This window comes from Anopheles coluzzii, chromosome 3 (genome assembly GCF_943734685.1).
Source record: "Anopheles coluzzii chromosome 3, AcolN3, whole genome shotgun sequence".
NCBI lineage: Eukaryota > Metazoa > Arthropoda > Insecta > Diptera > Culicidae > Anopheles > Anopheles coluzzii.
The window spans coordinates 71,971,386-71,989,054 of record NC_064671.1 but is presented as its reverse complement, the minus strand read 5'-3'; positions in this window follow the sequence as shown (position 1 = coordinate 71,989,054).

Genomic DNA, 17,669 nt, shown 5'->3' with positions numbered 1-17,669 from the left:
GCAGAAACAGCAGCAGCAGCAGCAGAAGCAGTATTGCACCTTGCAACCGCGCCCATCGAAAAACTCGTAGAGCACCACAACCGTTAACGGTTGCTGTAGTGTGTGGCGACCGTTGCAAGCTGCTCCTTTCTTCCCAGGCATGCATTCCTTGAAATGCTTTCCCTCCTTTCCCTTTGTGTAACCATTTCCCAACCTCTCCCCCCCCCCTCCCCTCCCTTTTAACCAGCCATCCCAGTGGAAGGAAGATCGCCAACCCGATTGGTTGGCTGCCAGCTCTGCCAGGCGAGTGAAAGCGAGTAAATGATAAACAGATATTGGGCCTCGCCATGGGGTCGCTGAGGCCCGGGAAGGGGGCCCTCCCTCGCATCCAGCGCACCACCTAAGAGTAAGAAAATAAACACAGTAAATAATAATCAACAAAATAGTTCGCCTGCAGTTCGCTCGGCCGTGGCAGCAAGAAGCGTGGCTAGCGCGTGAGTAAGAAGTTGCGCCCGGCTGCGCACGAAGCGTTTGAATGCGCGCAAAAGAGACAACCGCTAACGCTTGGAAGGGCAACCGAGGCGGGCGGCGAGGGGATTCGGTCGTTTATGTTATTGCAATATGTGGAACGATAGTTGGCACAACCGAAACCATTGCCAGCGAGTGTACAGGAGACAGGCAACAATAATACAACAGGCCAGCAGTACAAGGCGTCCCCCTGGAGCTTGCAACCGAGAGTGGCGAGTGCTGTGCTGTAGTACATTCGCCCCGGGAACGCCTTTTTCGCCTCTTGCGAAGCCGAAGATTCTTGCAGCCAGGTGCCGGGCTTGGGCGAGCCCAGGGGGTTGAAGAAGCAGCAGATTGATGGCAGCAGTACAGGCTGGTGCACACCACCGTTCCGCCATCTTGCATGCAGTCCTAAATGGGGAGGGGTGGTATGGTGGAAGGGTTGGGTGTGTGTGCAGCAACAACTAACAACTCGCTCCTTAGATGCAGCATACTGCTGCACATTGAAGCAAACCGGCAGCAGCACCTTTATTCCCGAGAATCCGCCATTATTGTTGTGGAGAAAGCGGAGTGGAAGAAGGCGAACAAAAAGAAGAGGAAGCAGATGCCAGGGAATCCGAACGAAGAACACGATCATCGAGCGCATCGTTTCGTCTCAGAAATAGCATGAGCACAGCAACAACGCAACAATGGCGGAGGTGAGGAGTGGTGGAGTTGAGGGAGCATGCTCACCCTTCGTGTCCTTCTGCTTGTCCTTTTCTTCTTAACAATAATGTACACTACACAATATACAACGATGTACGGCATCGTGCACACCTACATCACCTAACTAACACTAGCAAAACCACTACAACTACAACTACTACTACTACCACCACCACTGTTGCGTTTGGTTGTGTTTTACTATTCTCATCTTACGCTCGCTTACAACCGAAGAAAGAAGCATAACGGCACGCGACGAACCTTATCAACGCAACGTTTTCCATGGCCTGCCTCAATCGGTTCCAGCATACGGTAGGATGGTTTTTCCTTTGGAGTCGATTTGTTTGAGTGTGTGTGTCTGTCTGTCTTATGTACTGTTGTGCTTGGAGAGGTGGTAACAGCATGGCTTGGCGGTCGATTCGGGTTCGTTTTCCGATGCCGTTCGGAACCCGTTCGTCGCTTGCTGCCCGAAGTTATGTAACTGCAAGCCAGCTTGCCCGACGCTGTGTTAGGAGAAGAACATTTTTCCACCCTCAACTGACTAGATCGGCCGTTTTCAGTCCTTTGCCGTAGTCCTGGCGAGCGGATGTACACCGTTGCACCGTTGGCTCATGGATGGCAGAGCTGTCTTTTATGAAGGAACTGCTTCTGACGGAGAGCTGCAACTAATGGAGCAGGCAAGTGATGGTATCGGGTTAAAGGATTTTGTGTGAAGTTACACTGGAGCTGTTTATGAAACGGGAAGTTTTGCAAATTATTTTTTACCCCTTTTGGTGCAACAACTATTGTAAATCTGAGGACATTTTTATCATCTTTGATTTGCTTGAATTAATCCGTAACATGAGAATCAATTGTTCCATTGATATTAATTTTAGATTATATTCGACACCTGCAACCCATGGGGAAAAGGTTGTTACAATGGCAAAAAAATCACACTGCGATTTATAATATAAATTTAAACATAAAATGGTTTTGTAAATCTAGCTGCACCTAAACCTGCAGTTGGGGTATTTTAAAATGACCAGAAGATCGACATTGGTACAGTTTTCTCTTAATTTTCTGCCTGCACGTGTCCAATGAATAAAATTGTTATAATTTTGGGGTTCAGTTTTTAATTATTTGACAATAAATTAATGATCAACAAAGGAGTTCTTATCAGAACTTTGCAGCACTGGAGCAACTGTTTTTTTTTTTTTGTAAAAATATATTTCTTTCAAAAAACAAAAAAAAAAATAAAAATCAATTTTCTTGGCTAGAAGCCAGCAAAATTTAATTTTTTTTATTGAGTTTTTGTACGATTTTTTTTACGAATTTCAATTAACAAACTATGTCACTTTATGCTCACAATAATGTATAATTATAACGAATTTTCGGACAGCTTTTGATTTATAAAATGTAACACCATGAATCCATGTTTAACACTCCATTAGTTTTATTAAGCAATGTTTTATGCTGTATGTGCTGTAAAGTAAAAAGTATCATTATGCTGTAAAGAGATTGATTTATGCTGCTGCGTTACGATTGCTGGGATGAGTGCTGAAATTTGGCAAATTGGTTATACAAAAGACATATTTTCCTGAAAACCGGAAAGAGCGTTTTGTTACACCGTTACACAACCCAAATTATTACCCGCATTTGTGTGTTCCGTCGCTTCCGGCACGTCCTGGCTGACCTCCTCGCTCTTGATGCTGGGCGATCGGTCACTGTTGTTCATGGCTGCTGGCCGACGACGCGCTACGCGAACGGACTCTACTCTACGCAAATCACTACCGAAACCGAAACCACGGTGGCACGCGTGGCCCCGTACTGCGGACACCGCGTGGTACGCGCGTACGCTCGCAAAGCAACCCGTCGGCAGTGTCGCTCGGTGGCCGGCGACACACTACAACACAACAGCGCGTCAAAACATCGACTGAACGGGATAAAGCAACACAAAACATGCTTTATATTAAAATGCAACACAACACACCACACAAACGTTTTATTTGCGTCCGTCCCGCACACACACACACACAGCAGGCCGTGTTCTAGCTCGGTACAATCCGTTAAACGCGCCGGGTGGATGCGTACGGGCCGGACGGGGCCCGAAGAAAATGCACAAGAATTCGCACACATACACACGAGGAGGGTGGTGGTGAGGGGGGAAAGCAGGGAGGAGAACGGGGGGGGGGGGCGCCCTGTGTGTGTTTTTCTCCCTGAGACTCGGGTTGTGTATTTGTGTTTATTTATTATTTACATACACATCGCAGGCGAGCGATGAGTCGCAAATGCGGCTACTGCGACTACTAACGGGCTGCCACCCGGTGGTTGCTACTGCCAGTGCTGCTGCTGCTTGCCGGTTGCTACTGTCGGCCGACAGCCGACCAACACTGCCATCTTCGTGTAGCTGTGTGCGCGCGACCGGGCGCCAGCCAGAGCAAGATGGAGCGCGCGAGCTCTCGGCTGCTTCTTGCGCAAGCAGCCAAAGGCGCGAGTCCTGCTAGAGGAGATCGGATGTGAGAAAGAGAGGGGATGATGAAGAGCGAGCGAGAGCGCTGCGACCGTTCGGAGAAGAGCGAAATGCACGATCACGGGCGAGGGTAAGTATTTCTACATAAATACAAATTAAATACAACCACCTCTTTCTCCCTACGCTCGGTTGTTGTGTGCAGTGTGCAGGGCTTTGCATGTCTTGTGAGAAGGGACGGTGGGCAGCGGGAGGTGCACTTTCTTCTAGGAGAATGCAGGGGAGTGCTACATCCTCCTTCGCCCGGAGGAGCACGTGCTTCGTTGCGCGGGTGCAGCGGGTGCATTGCAATGTTTCTCAATATTTTTCCTGAGCCCTTGCCTGCAACAAATGATCGTTTGTTGTGTTAATGGCATACAGGCGCATTCGCATCGCCCGCTCCTCCACAGCAGTGTACATATGTACACCCCGGCGAGTGCATAGGGAAGGAAGAATACATATATTTTCGCCTCCATGGCCCGTGCCTCCATGGTGGAGGAGGTGGCAAAGTGCAACACACAAATCCCGACGACGCTCCTACGCTGCGCTGCGCTTCTGCAAAACAGCATTCGCAGCTGCAACTGTGTGTGTTTGTGTGTGTGTGTGTTTTGTTGCTTGTGCTGTTGTGTGCGCGAAGATGTGCATCGTGCTCCCGTGCACAAGAAACGGCACGCGGCAAGCTTTTCCGTTCGTCCCTGTTTGGCTCACATCACAGCGCAGCCACCGCGTGCAGGCAGGCAGTAGCTTTTTATCGAAGTAGGCGTGTTGTTTCTGCAAAACGCTGCGCCAGTTGCAACGGCTGCACCAGCTTCTTGCAGTATGGAGTCGAAGTGTTTCCCTGTACGAAGAAGAGAGCCACAGGCGGCAGCACGGTTTGCGAGGTTCTTTTTGATGCTATTTTTATTGCACCACCCTTTCTTAGTGCAGCGTTGTAAAAACAAACACCAGCACGAGCGGTATGGTTGTAGCTGTGTGTATATTAACGGACAGGGGGGGGGGGGGGTCTGAATGAAAAATAAAACGACTGGCACGCGATGAAAACTATAATTTTCTCTCGCTCTCCGTTGGGGAAAGCCACACCTAGAGTCAGTGCGGCAGCAATGGTTTTCTATAATGATTGATTCCATTATTTTTATTGATACGAAGGGGTGTGTGCTGTTGTAATATCGTTCACTGCGGGTGCTAACTGCTGGTGGCCGAGCCTTTATTTCGTTTAAATTGTTTTCTGATAATTTTCTACCGCCAAACCTGCAATTTTCAAGTGTTTTATGGTTGCGTTTTTATGTTCAAATCTTTTTGCGGAACCCCTTTTGGTGTTTTAATTCCATGCATTGTGAATGATAAATTAGGGTTTCTAGTGAAAAGTGAAAGTCAATGAGCATTGATTTATGTAGAATGCCAGCAGGCAGTTATTAGGCTTGATCCGGGTTTCATTCGGTCCTTGATAACTTGCCATTGTTGATATTTAGAAGAATATTCTATGACTATGTGAACGTTCTGTACCGAAAAAAAGTTTCCATATTTGATGTAGAATAATCGAGAAAAGACATAATAAAGTAATTATTATCAATCGTTCTGTTGATACATATCTTTGTATATATTATAATATTAGGGACGTATTTAATTAATGGATCGATCATGTAGTTAAGATTGATAAACGTTTTAAAGGATGAAACATCATATTTATGTTTAATAAATAAACATGGTGTAGCATTTCAAACATCCAAATTACTTCAATTCCCATCTAATTAATCCAATTGAATTGAGTATCTACCAGCAAATATTTATTTAATATTATGAATAATGTGCTACAGAAACAAACAGCTTTGTAATTGGAATAACGAAACGGGGAATAAAGAGGAATATACAATAGTAATAAAGTGAATATTATGCATCATTTCAAAGAAAGCAAATACATAGGAATATTGATTCATAGTGAAAGTTTAGTGAAATAGTTGTTTTAGTTGATTGTTTGCTGGTAAAGCAGCATATTCTACAACTTGTTTTTCATTGAACTAGTAAGATGCACAGAGTTAGACTTGGACTGATACCGATACCGATTACCTGATAATGGTAATTAATTCTTAGCAAATCTTTCCTTCTGTTCGTAAAACTAATGTATTTACTTAATGTATGATTTTCCCATTCGGAGCAGTATTTAAATTGAAATTTCGTTATTTTATTTTCGTTATTATTTTCATCACAAGGCGATGGAGAAGCCTGGTGTTTAACGTATTGCACACAACTTGGTAAAAATGAAGAAAAAAGTTTTCTCCATTTTTTCATCATGTCACTGGTACAGCTACGTTGGTTATTCTGTAAATTATATAACAGTTCACACTCGGCTATCCACACTTGGTCGAGTGCGGATTATTGAATGACGTTTTGATTAGTGTGTTTTTTTAAACTTCTTTTTTTGTATAGGTCCATGAGTTAGTTAGTACATTACATACCTTTTCATGTTGTACAAAGAAAGCTTATTATTGAAAACGTAGACAGATATTTATATTTTTAATTATATCTCACTTATTATGACCGAACACTGTTTCTCTCAAGAATGATTGATTGGTTGTAAAAAATGCAGATTATTGAGCGCGCGGATTAAAAAGGTGCAAATTACCGAGCGTGAACTCTATGTAGGTATATTGATGAAAGAGGATTTCATAATTATTTCTGACTATTTCTCAAAATTACTTTATCTTTTGATCTAGTGTAGGGGTCTCCAAATCACGGCCCGCGGGTCGCATGGTTGCCTCGAATGTCTACTATGCCACCCGCGATGATTTTGTGAAGCTAATAATAAATAATTAAATAATAGTGTAAAATACTGTGTTGCTATAGTCTGTATAGTTTTTTTAGGCCATCCACAAGGACAGAGGAGGCGTGGTAGGCCAAAATTGAGGTGGCAAGAGGGCGTGGAGGCGTCCGCCATTAAGGCCGGGATAACGGACTGGCAGACGAAGGCGCGAGACCGTGATCGGTTTCGGATACTTCTGAGGCAGGCCAAGACCGCAAAGCGGTTGTAACGCCGGATAAAAAAATTATACTAGCTTATTATTTAGTTTATTTACATTAGCGGTCGGCAAAGTCCGGTTCGCGGGTCAAATGCGGTCCGCCGCAACATTCATTCCGGCCCGCGAAAGGATTCGCCCGATTTGGAAAGATTGGAAGAAACTATTCGTATGCAAATTACTGAAGATCTTTTGGAATGAAATTTTATACCGTTGTATCTTTCAACTTTAATTGAACTCAAGTTCAATATTCCAGTATGTTTATAAAAACATTGTTTTGATGCCACAATAAGTCGTTAAGAATGGAGGAAGTGGCATACGAAACTTTATATAGAGAAGATAAACTAAAGTCTGGTGACAGTAAATTTATTTAAAGTTTTGCATGCGACTTTACGACGAGAGATGTTCAACTTCCGCCAACGCAATACATGCAAGACAAAGTTTTAGTAAAAGTGAAAAAGATCCATGCATTTTTCTCGTGATAATAGTTTCTTCTTCCATTAGTTATATTCAATTTCACACAAATCAGATGGTTTCATTTTTCTCTATCTCAGGACTATTATCGATCGTATTTGAATACAAAAACTAACATTAAAAACAACTCTTGTTTTTATGAGTTCGGCGATTCAACACTGTTGCTTTGTACAAGTACTCCGATTGTCAAAGTGCATTTTCATGAGCAATCAGTTATCATTTTGCCTGAAATGGCTTTACTTGTTCGAAAAGCGTTTTGATAGTTTTTAATGTACGTTTGTCTCGATGTTTTTTCAGCAGATCTTTAACTTATGAATCTTTACATTACGATTTAATAATAGGAGCTACCAATATTAACCTTGTTTGGCCGATATATTAAAAAAAAACTCTATAAACTATTGCAGTGTCCGATACTATCAATGAATTATCTTGTTTCTACAATTTTGTAATGTAACTAGCTGACCCGACAAACTTAGCTATTCAAAAAAAAATTTAAATATTTTATTATTGATTTGTTACTTGGGATAGTTGTATCGTGCCCGTATCCCCTCAGGATTCGATGATCGAGTGTAAACCGCCAGGCAAAGTTTGCCGATCGCTGATTTAAATCAAAACCTTAGTTTTGGTTTTATAAAGACAAATATGAAGCATAAATAACAAAAAGCTTTAGAAATTTTATGACATTTTATATTTTTCTTAAAACAAACAATGATTAAAATGATCACCAACTAGCTAAAAGTAACGTTAAAATGGACCAGAACCTTTTTTTGCGAAGCAATGCAGTCCGGAGCATGTGCCTGCAGCTAAAACATCCAAAGGGACACTCTTCTGTCGGACTAACTATCTGCGTGAGTAAACCAACTAGTCAGACCTAGATGAGCTTCGTCTGTCTACGAAACCAAAAAAACTAACAAATGGTTAATTGTTTAATGCTTAGGTATTTGAAATAATGGAGGATTTAAATTTCAATTCCTATAAAAATGTTTTAACAAAATAATGGAGGCGCATGATGCTTCACTCTACCACGTGTTCACAAGTTGTTAATTTTCACAGAAGAAGTTTGTTCATTTTACAATACAAATTATACATACTTTATTAGAAATGTTTTAACAAAATAATGGAGGCGCATGATGCTTCACTCTACCACGTGTTCACAAGTTGTTAATTTTCACAGAAGAAGTTTGTTCATTTTACAATACAAATTATACAGACTTTATTTAGAATCTTAATTAATACAATCTTCTTCTTCTTCTTCTTCTTTGGCACAACAACCGCTGTCGGTCAAGGCCTGCCAAGTACCCACTAGTGAAATGAGCTTGGCTTTCAGTGACTTATTGTTACCATAGCAGGATAGTCAGTCCTACGTATGGAGCGGGGGCACGCTCCATTCGGGGCTTGAACCTATGACGGGCATGTAGTTACGTCGTACAAGTTGATGACTGTACCACCAGACCGGCCCAATTAAAACAATAGGTTATTTTTTAACTTATACAATAACGGTCGCCGGTAGTCTTGCGAAAACATCCATCGTATATCAAAATAAACTAAACAAAATTTCAGTGCATTATGAGTATCATTAACCCTTTCAGTGTTTTGCCCGAGTCTCACTCGGGGTAGCAGATCGCTTTTGTAACGATTTGCCCGATTGATGTGACTTGGGCTGATTTGTTTCTCCGTTTTGTTGCGTTCTTGGTCGCGCGTCGCTGTTAAACAGCTGTGTGGGGACATACGAGCGCTTACGAAATGGTCGATGTAATTGTCTGCATTGAAACTGAAATTCTAAGAAACGATTTTATTCAAGACATGAAAACTCCATACGTGATGCGATAAACTTATTAAAATCGCAACGCTACTGAAAGCATACAACGCAAAAGTCTTGAAAAAAACCAATACTTGAATTTATTTATTTGAATTTACTATTTATTGTCACTAAAAGCAATACTACTCTTACAATACAACAATACAGCAAAATCTGAGATAAAAACTGGTGACAAATTTTTGATCCATTTTTGTAAAATCACGAGACTGTCAAAGGGTTAAAGTAAAGTTTCATTACAGCACATTACACCTTTTTATATGTGTGAGCTCGCATTTGAACACAGTTTTATCCATTCCAACGCAGCGCATATTTTAAATCCAATTACACATCCAGCGGTCGTGGACGTGGGTTTAATTAGCTCGGCTAAGGCGATACCCGTCCCAAAATAACACGATAATAATGCCCAGCTGCTGCTGCTGCTAATACTGTTCAGCAAAATCATATTGTTCAAATTGCTCAACCATGCAGCAAATTTCAGCAATCCCACGTATTCACACGGGTTCGGGGGGGGGGGGGGGGGGGGGGGTCGCACCGGTACCCCTTTTCGAACGTTATGTACGTGTGTCCAGAGCTTTTCGCTAGAACGTCGTCGGCTTTAAACGCGCCCCGTTTCGATGCAAAAGCTCCACTGAGGCGCTTGTTAAAGCTCAGCAGGCGGCGATTATGTACGGTTGCGTGTTGCTACACTCCACTGGGCGCACTTTATCGCTTATGTACGCGAGCGCGTTTAAGGCGATTGTCGAGCAAGCTCGTGCAGCTGCGCTGAGGGTGGCCTTAAGCGTTCCAGCTGTTTTTCGCTGACGGTTGCCCTCTTTCGTCGGTTGACGGCGCTGCGTTTACATAAACCCAGCATCCCCTGCCCTTCCGCCCTCCTGCTTGCGGATGCCGGAATGGAAAAAGGTTCTTACATTATGGTACTTTCTTTTGTGACTGTCGCACGGCATAATCATGTGGCCAGTCTGGATACTTCGGAATGTTTTCCGCCGGCTTGTTGTCGCACTCTTTTCTCCTCCATCTCTCTCTCTCTCGCTCTCTCGCTCTCTCTCTCTTCAAAACCCCCAAATTGTGAGCGGATGGGTCGATTTGTGGGAGCCGCCGCCAAAGAGAAGTGGTTTCCCATTCCGGAAGACAAACAAGCGGCCGCACCGCGTCTGGCTAGATAGCATTTGGTTCCGGGGAACGGCACCGTACGCAGCCGAGGGTACAAGATGCAGGAAGTAGGAAGTAGAAAAAAACTCGAAGACTCGACTCGGCAACGGCGTCAAACAGTTGAGCCGAAGGGGAAAGGTGTTACCGTACTGTCTCGGGATCTTAATTTCCATACGCTTTTCGGGGCAATCGATCGAAGTAAATGAAAAACGGCTGTGGGGCTGTGGGGATGGAACAGTAAGAAGCAGTGGCTTGAATACAGAGGTTGAATGACAATTGGTCGATTGGTGTTTGGATTGATTTTTGTGTTTTTTATTGCCGCTTTTTTTCTTCTTTCTATCTTCTTCTGAAAAGTCCTTTCGGTGAGTAGCGCTGCCAATCGATTTGACATTGAGGATTATTATTACAACAATGAAATGTTTTTTTTTTTGCTTTGAATGGGGTTTGAAAAAATGGGTAAAAATGAGAAAGGTGAAAGAAGATGAAATTAATCTTTTGATCCTTTTTGTGTATAATAGGAGTTGTTTTCAAATCTTTTTCAAAGTTTTGATAACTCGTAGGATGTGTCATTTTACAAATAAAATGTCGTTTTTTTATTTTAATCATACAATAACATCAATTTTATATTTATAAACACATTCCAAACCAAATTCTTTTTCTTTACAGAAATATGTTTCATATAATTTGTCGAATGTCATATAAATTAGCTTTGAATTTGCAGGTAGCACCAATTCCACGAAACGAGCTTCACTATTAATCGAAAAAATCAAACCGTGAATTTAAATTAAAAGTCCAAAAACTTGTACCTCTCTCATCAAAAACCTTCATCAACCGGGGACCGGCAGAAAACAACCGCCACCAACTGGGCCCGTTTACCCAACCCAATCCTAAGGAAACATTTGTGCCGAGTTTTCACCGGTTCGGTTGCAGCAGTTTTGCCATCTCCATCAAGAACAATTACGAGTGGGGGAAGAAAGCAAAAACAACTTAGAAAAAAAAGTGCAAGATTCCTCAACAACAAACACCCGACAAACGCATACGTACAGCGTTTCGCTCATTTCACATTAGAAACAGACAACCCACACACGCACAGCCTGCGTAAACAGGGGAAGAAACAATTTTCCCTCTATAAACAATGGAAAATTATAGAAAAACACTGCAAAACGCTCTTCACGCCCTTTCCCTTTCTGTGTGGTGTGTATCTTTCTCTCTCTCTCGCTCTCTCTACCTTGAGACACTGGCACTGTCCTTTAGCATTTGAATCTCGCACTTTCATACAACAGATCAGCATACACACATCCGTACATGGGAGACCATCCCTCAGTGCGTACCAAGTGGAGATGATGTCCGTTTTCCTTTCCGATGTTTCCGTGCACGGGAGCACAGGGTTCCAAAGGCAGAAACGGAAACACACCGAACAGTGGGTCTGTGTGTGTGTGCGTCTTCCTTTACCTTTACCCTCGGACGCCACCGTAACACCACCCTTTTGGCCCGAGATGACCAGTAATGGGTGGCAAGTGGTCAAGCGGAAATAAATGGGTAAACAACGGTTCAACAGTACCCAACACAGAGAGAGAGAGCGAGAGAGTCGGAGTTTCGGTAACAATCGGTTGTAATAAAATAAAAGCGTAAATTCAAAGCACTGCTGGTGGACGGCGTCATTGGCCAGTGGATGTCCCGGAGCGAAATGGTTCGGTGCTGGATGGATGGATGGATGGACGGGAAGCACAGGAAGCAACAACAACAATACAACGGACTGGCATCAACATCAACACTGCAAGCCCGTTTGGTACGTTTCGCTCGCACAGGAAGTGTTGGCGCATTGTGGTGGGGTGCGGCTGTGTGTGTGTTAGTTTGCGCGCACGGAAAGAAAAACAACGAACCCGAACGGCTGGATGGAAATGGATGATGCCACTGCCACCAAGCGACTGGGAACCAGGCCCACCCTGGTGGGTTTGAGGGTTATCGTCTAAAATAACAAAAATACTCCCTTAAGTCATTTTCCTATATCATCAATAGAAAATGTCTTTCTAGCATTTCTCGCTCATCAACGGTTTGGCCCCCGGTTGGGCGCATTCAAAAACTCGTTCGTCGCTCGATGACCAGTACAGTGGTGGTCGTATCGTTTGCTGTTTAGAATTCTTTTTTTTTCTATTGTTTTTGCCCTTTTGTCGGACACATTGTCGTGGTGCAGAAAGGTACTAAGCGTGTGATAAAAGAGATGAGTATAAATGTAATGTATTAAAATGTTAAAAAATAATTCTCTTTAAAAATAATGCATGGTTTTTCAGGGGTTCTCATACAGGGTTACCGGTCTACCACGATTTATTGGTTGGTTCCCATCAATTTTTAGTGAGTTCCCATTATTTTTTTGATGCGTTCCCACGATTTTTTGGCCAATTCCCAGAATTTTTTGGTCCAATTGTATTGATATCCAATCGGAAAATACAGTAGAACGTCGATTATCCGGGGACGGATTAACCGGCGGGCGGCTTAACCGTGCGCATAAATCTGACAGCTGTTCATACGAACGGCGAAAGTTTGCAGCGATAATCAATTGAGTAACCAGTTTCTTGTGCAGCTCGGTAGGGGTCTAGGGGTGTTTTCGAAATTCATTTTTGTTCATGAACAGTTGTTAAACCTACATTTATTGATTAAAATAATATTCTACTAACGATTAATCGATTGATTTTAGGTGAATTAATAATAAAACTAGTGAATTTGATATGTTTTGAATGCGTTTGACATTTCTTGGACCATTATCCGTGCAAATCGATTAACCGGCAACCGTCCGGTCCCGAGCTGCCCGGATAATGGACGGTCTACTGTACCAATAAAGTATGGGAACGAACCAAAAATCTATGGGATACGATCAAAAAATCGTGGGAACGAACCAAAAAATCATGGGAACTGATCAATAAATCGTGGGAAACCCTGTAACACAATATATGAGCAGGAAATACGTGACTAACAAGATAAGTCCCTTTGAATAGGCAGCAAATGAGAAAAGAGGTTTCAAAAAATTATATTTACCAGAAAAGTGCACTACAAAGTATTGTACATTTTCGATCAACAGTTGTCCAATTTTCTTCAAACATTTCACGTTAAAAGTTAATATGTACAACATGTAATACAGTGGAATGCCGTTTATCCGGGCTTTTCGGGACTTGACCTTGCCCGGATGTGCGAATAACACGGATAATGAGTGAAATGTATAATCGATGTATATATATTTTATCACCAATTCCTGATTATTTTTTGGAAAATTATGTTATGTGTTGATAAAAAGAACCCACTTTTTATTAACTTTATGTTTTTCCCATACGAATATTTGAAATTTACCTTACAATTATCGTGTCTTTTGATATGACAATGTGCTCTTTTAACCGCTATTTTTAAATTATCCTCCTCATAACGCAATGTCACCTTTGTATTGAAATGTCATTTCTCAACAGCACGGATAAACGAACAGCCGGATAAAAGGAACCCGGATAAAGGGCGCTCCACTGTACCATTACAATAGCAACTATAAATTAGAATTTAAATCTTTCTGCAACCTACATTTCATGATTATTTTGATTCGGCAGTTATTTAGACCATAAGTGTAACGCGCAAATCAGTCAAGGAAAAGCGACACGAGAATGTCCATGTACCATGCACGACATTCAATACGGAAGCTGACGGAACGGGGTAGATGGCCATCTCGATCGTACATGTTACCTTGCTTCTTGGGGACCCCTTTCTCCCTCCCTGTATGCCATAGGATCCTGTCCACACATGAAGGACATAGTTTTCCGCCGAACAACTGCCATACCATTGCATCTGCGTGGCTGCGATTGCGATTGAAAATCATGTCGCTAACAATGGCTTGTGAAAACGTGCGGCAAAAGCGAACACAAAAAAAGCAAGACACAAGCGAAGGCTCCTTTTCATTCGATCGACCAAGGGACAGGTTTTATTCAAAACACAGTATCACCTTCGGGGCAGTCTGCTGTCCACTGTTGTCGTCGTCGTCGTCGTCGTGGTTGTCGTCATGATCGGTGCCAGTCTGCTGGGAAATATTTTTCCACCGTTGACCGTTGAATAGTGGTTCGCGCGTTCTGGAGGGTTTTGCGCCTTTTTTTTGCTCCTTTGTGCGATACAATATGCACAACGGCTGCGGGTGTTCGTCTTTGGTGCGGAAAAATTCCCCTCCTTTATCAACGCATTGTTAAACGGTCCCCTCCATTTGCGCTAATCCATAGTCACCCTTTGCACTGCTGCGTAGCGCGAGCGTATGGGGCGCTTGAGAAAGGGGCTGCTTGGAACGGCGGTCACACCTCGACCGATTCAAAAAGGGAATTCCAATGGTCCATAATCACCTTAATTAATTTTCCAACACACCACAAAATCTGCACAAACTCTGACCAAACACGCTGGAAAAGTGCTGCCGAAGGAGGAAATGCTCAGACAAACACAAATGCACACGGCAAAAAAACTTTTGACATGAGAAAGCGTGTTTCCCTCTATTTGTCTTCCATTACCTTTGCTGGGTGGGTGGGTGGCGGTGGGGGTGGGATGCGCGTATGCTCCCGGTGGAACGTACTATAACATGCATGACATCGAGGGGATCGAGTTGCTTTGGGATTTCCTTTTGCGACGCACGAGATGTGTGTAATGGAGGACCAAAACATACACAACAGCAAAAAAACTGCAAACTGTAAAACGTTTACTTTGAGCGCTCGAGCAAGTAGAAAGGTTCTACTATGAGTAATGAAACATTACGAGTTGGAATACAACAACACGAACACACACACATACAAACCGGCTCGAAGAAAAACTCTCACAGCCGATGAGCCGCACCAAGAGCGACTGGGAATTTGCTTGCGGCCAGTTTGAGTTGCAGGACTGTTGGAGTTGCAGGAGAAATGCCAGAACAAAAAAATGGTCACCGAAATCCGAAAACTGCTGACACTTGCTCTAGACAAATGGACCCTTTTCTTCTCGCTCCACGCAACGTAAGCAACGATTGCTGATTGGATAATTTCATGTTTTTCTCAGGCCTTGGAAATATATGCTGACAGACCGCCGTTTGGGGGGGGGGGGGGGGGGCACAAAGTTTGGAGGGAAAAATGTGCCCAAGGGATGTTAATAAATTAAACGTTATCAATCATACGTCTCTTGCTGCGGGTGAGTTACAATTTCATAGATTTAAAAAAATTGGCTTTTTTTGCAATAATGTTACAGTACATCAGTTAATGTACTGTTATATTTTTGCCTAGAAGCGTTGGAATCAAGTGAAAGTAAGGAACTGTTCAATAAACTTATATGGGAACACAAACCAATAGGAAATACACTACAACTGTTTTCAAATTTGGCCAGCCTTGCGGTAAAATCGTCAAAGTGTGCCATGTGTTTAAGCCCTGTTTGGACCGAGCCGCTTATATGTGAGGCATACTATCTTATGCTTTGGCTAAACCAATCTGGTTGATGCGCTAAATAAGAGAATTAGTTTCTGTGACAGAGGTTATGTCCAGAACAAGAGATAAGGTTGGAAATGAGTATTATCTAACATCATTTGTGACGTCTTCTTCGTCTTCATGCCATTGCAAACCAAGAGTCTTGTCTTATGTATAGTTTATTTCATGCCACATCATTTATGTACGATCAAAGCTCACCAATGCTAAGATCAAAATGAATTCGCAGGTCCTTTCCTTCGTCTCCTTGTTATCCTTCTTCTTCTTTTTCTAATTCTTCCTCTTTTTCTTATTATTAGGCGGCGCTCTGGGACCAATCGAACGAGACAAACAAACACGACTTTGTTCGATAGGTGCTCTTCGATGTCTTAGGCAGCGGTCTAATCTTGTAGCGCGCAACATTGTTGCTGGAAAAACGTATGGATTTTGACAGCTAGCGCAACTTTGTTGCCGGCCAAATTCAAACAAATTTGATTTTTGTCTGGCAACATTTTCTATTTACCTTGGTCATGGTAATCGGGTGTATGAAATGACACAGCAGCAGTGTGCGTTTTGTTGACATCCGCTAAATTTGGAATTTTTGCATTTATAATACAATTTTTGGTGCATATTTTATTTTTTCAACACTTTATTTAACAAGCGAATGATGAAAAATAAACTCTGAGCTGTTAATTGGCTAATTTTTGACGCTAACCAATGTTAAAGCGAAATGTTTCCAGCAACATTTATAGACCACCTAAGCGATATGTTTCCGAGCAACAATGTTGCGCGCAACAACATTAGACCGCTGCCTTATAGACCTGTCATGATGCACTGCAATACACCCATCTTTTCATCTCGAAAATGAAGCATTTTCATAGTTTAAAAGAATATTCATCTGCAGGGGGAGGATTCAACAAATAATTTACTAGTTATTCACATCAATAAAAACATAAATGTCATTCAAATTTAATATTGAAAAAGGTAAACTAACGTCCATGCCAAAACACATACAGTGCATACACATGCATTATGTACACGTAATAGTTTTATACGTTTTAACCGTAGAGTTGGCAACCAGATTTACACACGTAAGTTGGCAACCGGCATACCCGGGTATTCCACACGTTTTGCATGCAAAAAATTAACGATTTTCATAGGTAAACAATGCTTTCTATATTTTAATGCAGTAAGCAAGTAATGCCGACCATATATTCTCTTCTATTTCATTTATTCATTAAGTTTTTTCATTTTATTACAAAAATAACGGTCAAATTGAAATTTGGAATCGCTTGAATTTGACTCGAAAATAAGCACAATACGAAAAGAGGAAGAAGAGAAACGTCATTCTCCATACAAAATGTATGGAACACCCAGGTATGCTGGATGCCAACTTACGTGGTAAAGTTTAAAAAAATCAAAATAAAATACTTACAGACTGTTTAAAATTACAACTTATGCACCAATAAATCAGAAATTAAAAGTTGGGAGGCTACAGAACATTTCAGGTCAATAAAAGCAATGAATCAGAAGTTATTGCTGTTTGAAGTTAAAAAAAATACCCGGGTATCCGGTTGCCAACTTTAAAGGTTAAACCAGTATATTTCATGTTACACTTGATTGTGAAGCATAAAAATCATTATTGACAGCTATTTTAAATGTTTTACACGCAATTTTAAGAAGAAAAAGAGACAAACTACCTAAACAAACTTGAAAATGTCCCGTATTGAATTCTATCTACTGTAGCTGTGAAGCGTTTGACAGCCAAGGTACTCACAGCACAGGTGGGTATCGAACATCACAGAAAGTATCAACTGACATGTTCGACTCGATGTTTGGCTTGTTTGTTTGTTTGTGTGTGCACTGACAGTGCACCCTCCATATGATTGATTATATGCGTTTGTTCGAGTCGGATGTCGTGTTCGATTGGTGCCAGAGCGCCGCCTTAGCGGTAACCGGCCTAAGCGATCATGCCGGCTTCTTGAGGCATCGGAGACTTATTGAGCAACACGCAATCGGATGGCCACCAAAAGTCCTTAATGCGCGGAGGTGGTCCATATGAGGCTTGAACCCACCCCGGTCCATAGAGCTTGTTGTTACGTCGTGCG